This window comes from Emydura macquarii, unplaced genomic scaffold (genome assembly GCF_026122565.2).
Source record: "Emydura macquarii macquarii isolate MOO-44397 ecotype Brisbane River unplaced genomic scaffold, CSIRO-AGI_Emac_v2 contig_2938, whole genome shotgun sequence".
Classification (NCBI taxonomy): Eukaryota; Metazoa; Chordata; order Testudines; family Chelidae; genus Emydura; species Emydura macquarii.
This window is the reverse complement of record NW_027133075.1, coordinates 551,278-557,602: the sequence shown is the minus strand read 5'-3', so window position 1 is coordinate 557,602 and position 6,325 is coordinate 551,278. Positions and strand designations below refer to the sequence as shown.

At 47.0% G+C, this 6,325-nt stretch overlaps 1 pseudogene; it reads right to left on the bottom strand.

Annotated features, from left to right (window-relative positions):
* Positions 1 to 919: 919 nt before the first annotated feature.
* Positions 920 to 2,499, bottom strand: LOC137167593 (olfactory receptor 52P1-like; annotated as a pseudogene).
* Positions 2,500 to 6,325: the final 3,826 nt, after the last annotated feature.

Sequence of the window (6,325 nt, the reverse complement as noted above, 5' to 3'; positions counted from 1 at the left end):
ACGCTATCTTTTCGTAGATATCCATCTTTCTTTTTCTGGATTGGAGCTGAGCCAGAACAGACTCTTCTCCCCACAGACCAATGAGATCCAATCCCACAGGTCTACTCCAGGCTGGAGCGTGTTCGGGGCGTGCAGTTGCCTTGATCATTTCTGCTGGCAACCTCTCCCCATGCTGACCAAACAGGAAATGGAAATTCAAAATTTCCAGGAGTTTCACCAGGGGAGGAGCTGTTTCCTGTGTACAAGGCCACACTGCAGCCGAGTGCAAATGTCTAGAGTGGTTGCAGCGGAGCATTTTGGGATACCTTCCAGAGGCCAATGATGTCAGTTTATGCAAAGTTCCACCCGCACTGCGTTAATTCGACCCATTCAATTCGACTTCAGCGCTACACCTCTCGCGATGATGACTTTATTAAGTCGATCTTTACAGACATATGGCTCAGCTGAACGGAGCTCCCAGTGCAGACACATACATTATGTGGTTGATGAAAGCCATGTTCCGTTGACCTAACTTGGCAGTGTAGACCAGGCCTGAGGAATGGTGAGAATCAACAACCATACTGATGGAAAATAGGGCTGGGAGTATAAAGAAGCCATCAGTGCTCGTGATCCGGAAGTGTTGGAAAGGCCAAGTGACAGGGTATGTGGGGGTAAGATTGACAAGTGATGCAGAAAGAGATCAGGTGATCATCACAGAGATTGAACTTAGCAAAGGTGAGAACAGTGCTTGGTGATGGAGTGCTAAGACATCAGGTGTGAGGAACTTTTCAAACTGTGAAATTCCACAAGGCTGAGCTCAGCCAGTTTGGGACAAAGCACACTTGTTTAATGAGGAGACATCCTCTCTCCCTCCTGTGACACAGGTTTAAAGTCAGTGGCCCCAGGTGATCACATTCTGCAGGTGTATTTTCCCACTTTGTCACGAAGCTCTTTGGTTTTGACCCCATAAATGATGGGTTGAGCATGGGGGGACAAGGAGATAGAAGTTGGCCAAGAGGATGTGAACGTGGGCAGTGATGCCCTGACTGAACCTGTGTGTCAGAGCGGAGAAGAGGATGGGAGTATAATACATCAGCATCACACAGATGTGAGCTGTGCAGGTGTTGAGGGCTTTCCGGTGGGCTTTCTTGGAGGAGATCCTGAGGATGGCCCTGATGATCAGCCCGTAGGACAGGCCAATGAGTGTCCGGTCTAATCCGATGATCACAAATGTTATCACCAGGCCGTACATCTGGTTGACTGTGGTGTCCCCACAAGACATCTTCACCACAGCCATGTGCTCGCAGTACGTGTGGGGTATAACATGGTTGGCGCAGAATGGCAGCCTCCACAGTAGCAGAGGCAAAGGCAGAATCAAGAGAACAGCTCGTATCAAACCCACTAGCCCTAGCTTAGCGATTCATGTGTTGGTGAGGATGGTGGCGTATCTCAGAGGCTCACATATGGTGATGTAGTGATCGAAGGCCATTGTCACAAGGACAGCTGAGTGCATAGCAGCAACCGCGTGAATGAAGAACATCTGGGTGAGGCAGCCATCCAAAGTGATGTGTTTGAAATGGAACCAAAATATGTACAGTGCCTTCGGCACAACACAGGTTGACAGGCTGATTTCTGTGCCAATTAAAAGTTGCAGTGACTGCAAACTTCCAAATATGGGCCCGGAACTGCTGGGTTCACAAGTTCCTCTTATTTCAAGTTTAATTGGTCATTTTTCGGTCACGGTTCTTTGCTGCCTTTGAGTTCTTTCCCCCATGTGGCTCATAACTCATACTTTCTTATCTATTCTCAAAGCTAACAACTTCCCCTTATCTATTACAAAAATAACAAGAAACAGCTACAAAAATAATTGGTTACAAAACCTTGAAACACAATTAACAACCTTCAGTAGATTTCTTCGTTTATCACATATAAATTGGTTACTTGTTCCTCTCTCAACATGGACTCGGGGCAAACACATAATACAATGATTTTAAACCGTTATGACACCAGGCAACTGCATGCTGCTCTCGACTTGAAGGATGCGTACTTTCACATCTCAGTCCTTCAGAGTCACTTAAGAGTTCTCCAATTCATAATGAACCAGAGTCACTACCAGTTTACTGTCCTCCCCCTCGGCCTATCAGCAATTCCTCACGAGTTTACCAACTGCATGACATTTGTTGCAGCTTTTCTTAGGAAACAAAGGGTCCAGGTTTACTCTCACTTTGATGATTGGCTGATCAAAAGCCGCAGCAGGGGACAGGTGGTGTCCAAAGTGAGCTTGATATGGACAACCTTCGAGAAGCTAGGCCTGCTAATAAATGTTCAGAAGTCAAGTATTATTTGAACATGTGAGAGAGTTATCAGAGGGGCAGTCCTCAACTCAGTCCAGGCCAGAGCCTTCCTTCCAGAGTCCAGGGGAACCATCATAGAAGGTCTCAGAAGCCATCCTGCCACCATTCAAAACATTGCCTGAAACATCTGTGGCATATGGCCACATGCACCCACATTGTGCGACATGCGAGAATGAGTCTCAGACCTCTGCAGTCCTGGCTACTGTCAGTGTACGGACCAGACAGGGACCGCTTAGACATGGTGATCACACTTCCTCCCTCAGTAACCGATACCCTCTTTTGGTGGTGTACCCAAGGTCAATTTCTCCTGTTTCTCAAGACAACACCCTTCACTGTCTTTGGTTACAAATGCTTTGACATTGGGGTGGAGGGCTCATCTGGGGTCTTTGGTGCCAGGCGGAGCTCTTGCTGCATATTAATGTCAGAGAGCTCAGAGCAGTTCAGACTATCCAGAACTACCTGGAGGGCAAAGGCGTGTCAGTCCTTATAGACATCATAACAACGTTGTTCTAAATAAACAGACAGAGTGGAGCACACTCCTCTTCCTTGTGCAGGAAGCCTCCGCCTATGAGAATTCTGTGTGAGCCCTCAATCCATCTTGATATTTTTTGTCCTCCGGGGACCCAGAATGAGAAGCGGATCATCTCAGCAGATCCCTCTAAAAACCAGGCGTGGTCCATTCACCCAGACACCGTGAATAAAATCTTCCAAGGATGGGGAGTTCCCCATGCAGGCTTTTTCACAACAAGGCACAACAGGAAGTGTCTGCAATTCTGCTCCTGCCTGAACCACAGCCCAGGATTGGTATCAGGTGTATTCCTTCTACATTGAAAGGACCATCTTTGCTATGTGTTCCGCCCACTCCACTCATACACAGAGTTCTGCTGAAGGTCAGGAGGGAAGGAACTTCCATGATCCTGATAGGCCCAGATTTGCCTCGTCAACACTGGTTCACCGTCCATCTGGATCTTTTGGTGGAGACTCCAATTAGCCAGCTCAGGTCCCAGCTCTGATTACCCAGGACGAAGGTCGCCTACATCACCTGAATCTGGAGTCGATCCATCTCAGGGCCTGGAAGCTCATGATTCCCCACAGCCATATTTTACGGACAGTTGAAAATGGGAGCACGAATCCTGAGAGGTCACTGTAAACAATACAAGCAAACTCTCAAAGCGACAGAATAAATAAAGTTCCCAAAACTGGGTTGAGGATATTAGCAGGAGTTGTGAGAACTCTGAAGGGGGAGAATAGGGGCGCAGGATTGTTCCTGCACTGACTGGGGGAGGAACGCACAGTGTGCGGGTCAGGGTGAGCAATATCCAGACCACGTTGGGGTGTAGTCCTGAAATAGGATAAAAGAAATAGCTTGATATAAACAAGCACGGCTCTACCTCTGGGTCCTCATATGCCCTTCCTTACTGTTGGTCCCCATATGGGCATCCCATAATTCAGGGTTTTTTATCCCTACAACCCCCTGAGGAATGGAAGTGCTCTCCCTATTTTACAGAGGGGAAACTGAGGCCTAGAGTAGATCACAAGATGAAACGTTCAAGGTCACACAGGACCTCTGTAGCCGAGCTAGGAATTGACCAGGTCACCTGAGTTCCAGACCAGCGCATGATCCACTAGACCCCAGGGGGAGGTTGTCAAAGGCACAAGAGCAGCGGGCAGCAGAGTCCCATTGCATGTGGATGGACAATGGGCACCTCACTCGCCTGTGAACATCTCCCTGCACCCTCCCTACCCCAATGACAGCCTGTGTAGTTACTGTAGCTGGGGTAAAGAGACAAAGGCCGTCAGTCCACAGGCTTCAGGGCATGTGCTGATCACTGAAGGGGGCTCAGGAAGCTGCACTTCCCCATGGCAGGATATTGCACCCTGAGGGGGTTATGACTAAGCTGGGGCAATCTGTGCTGCCCTCTGTCAGAGAGGCTATCGGATGGGAGGGACTGTTACTGTGTGTGGAAATCCTACGTTTGAAACAAGGAGGCACAAGAGCCTGTGCAGGTTGTTGGAAAAAAATTCCAAATGAGGTTCGTTTACCCTGCACCAGATAAAAAAGAGATCTAAGCAGGCATTTGGGCAGTCTCCAAGTTTTATTTCTGCAGAGGTAGGACACTTCCCAGCAAGTGGTCAGTGTGCGACCTCGAAGGCATGCTCTCTTGCATATTTATACAAACATAAACATAAACATAAAATTATATATGCATAAATTCTTAATGCTCATTGGTACACTCAAATTATTATTATAATTGCTATTGACTTTACACTTTCTACATCTTCTAACTATAAACATATGCATAAAATAAAAGATAAGGGCAGAAGATTTCAACATATCTATCAAAATTGTCTAGTCTATTTCCCAAGACTGAAGAGAAAGCAAAAATTACTTAAGGCTGACTCCTCATTTCTCCTGTTAATCTCTCTCTCTGACCTTGGCAGAGATAAGCACCATAAACAATCAGAAGTGGAGGGGGTGGGTGATTTCAACAGAAAGCAGAACACTAAAAACAACTAAAATGGAGTAACTGTGGTCAAGCAAACAATTATTTTCTTTCAAGGTGCACGTTACGGTCTCAGGGATTCAGCACAGGGCTCATCAGCCGGGAGTAGCAGCAGATGCTCAGATTCTATGACAATGAGCAGCAGCACAGAAATGCTGATAGAGAAATGAGCACGTCCAACCCTTGGCTCTTCTTTTCTCTCTGGGGTTTTAGCAGAGCAGGACAACTCTAGCAATTCTGCAAGACTCAATTTTCCCTGACAATCTGAGCCTCTGTTATCAGTGAATTTTCTCTTTACTCTCTGGAGAGGTTCTTAGGCTGAAATTCCCATGACTCTATTTTCTGCTCTTCCACCTGCTCCCGGAGCGCAGGGAATTGTCCCAGAGTCCTGGCCAACCTCAGAATCCTTAGGGACTGTACGGGGGAAACATAAAAGTTGCCACCCAGAATTGCAAGTGTCAGATGTCAGATTCGTACACTCATTCTCAGGTCATAGTAAGGAGATTTCTTCTCTCTGCTGCATGGGATTTCGGTGAGTTGCCTGTTTCTGCAATAATGTTAGTGCTAAGGGCTCAGGAAGGGTTCTAGTCAAGAACAATCGGGGCCCGAACACTCATGCACGTAGACTTGAACTGTTTAGTGTTGTCAGAAACACCAAGCGATTTAAAATTGGAACTAAATATTTATTGTAAATTGTTTAGACAAATATTTGTTTTTGAGATCCTTTCCTTGTCTCTTACAGTGTCCTTCTATCTATCTCAGTATCTTCCTTTTTCTTAGTCTGTTTGTTTTTTCTCTTGTTTGCTTAAATTTTCCAGTTCAGCAACTTTACTGCCAGGTTAACACGTGAAGTACGAGCCTCTACAGTGGCTATCTGGGATACCAGAGATTTCACAAAGGGTTTTACAGACTGGCCAGATTCTGCTCTCACATTCTGCCTTCACTCCAGATCACTCCAGATTGACACTGGCATAACTGAGGAGCAAAATCAGGCCCACGGTGTTTGGAAATCCCCATAATTCATGCTTCGTCTCAGGGTGACATAAACTGGGGGTCTTCCTTCAGACTCTTTCAGCACCTTAACAGAAAAGCTCTCGCTGCTGCAGGGCCTAAAGCCAGGATCTTCACAGCAGGGAGTCTAAAGTTCCACACTAAGGGTGAAATCTTGGTCCCATTGAGATCAACATGGAGAAGCAACATCAGGAAGTTGTGTCTGGGTTTCTAACTGGTGGGAATACGCTAAAGTTTTGTGTTGTTTTGAGGAAGAGTTACTCACGCTGGCTCCTTTTAGTTTCCACATCCTCTCTCCCCTCCCCTCGGGTCTGTCTCTCTCTTTCCCTGCACACGCTGAGCTGCTGCTGGGGTTCCCTTCACCCCCGGACAGGCTATGGAAGCGGCGCCTCTTCCATCCCCCTTTGCCCGGCACAGGCAGACCCAGAGTTTAACCCAGGCTGTGTAGATATTTGTACGAGCTGTCACTGTGTGGTG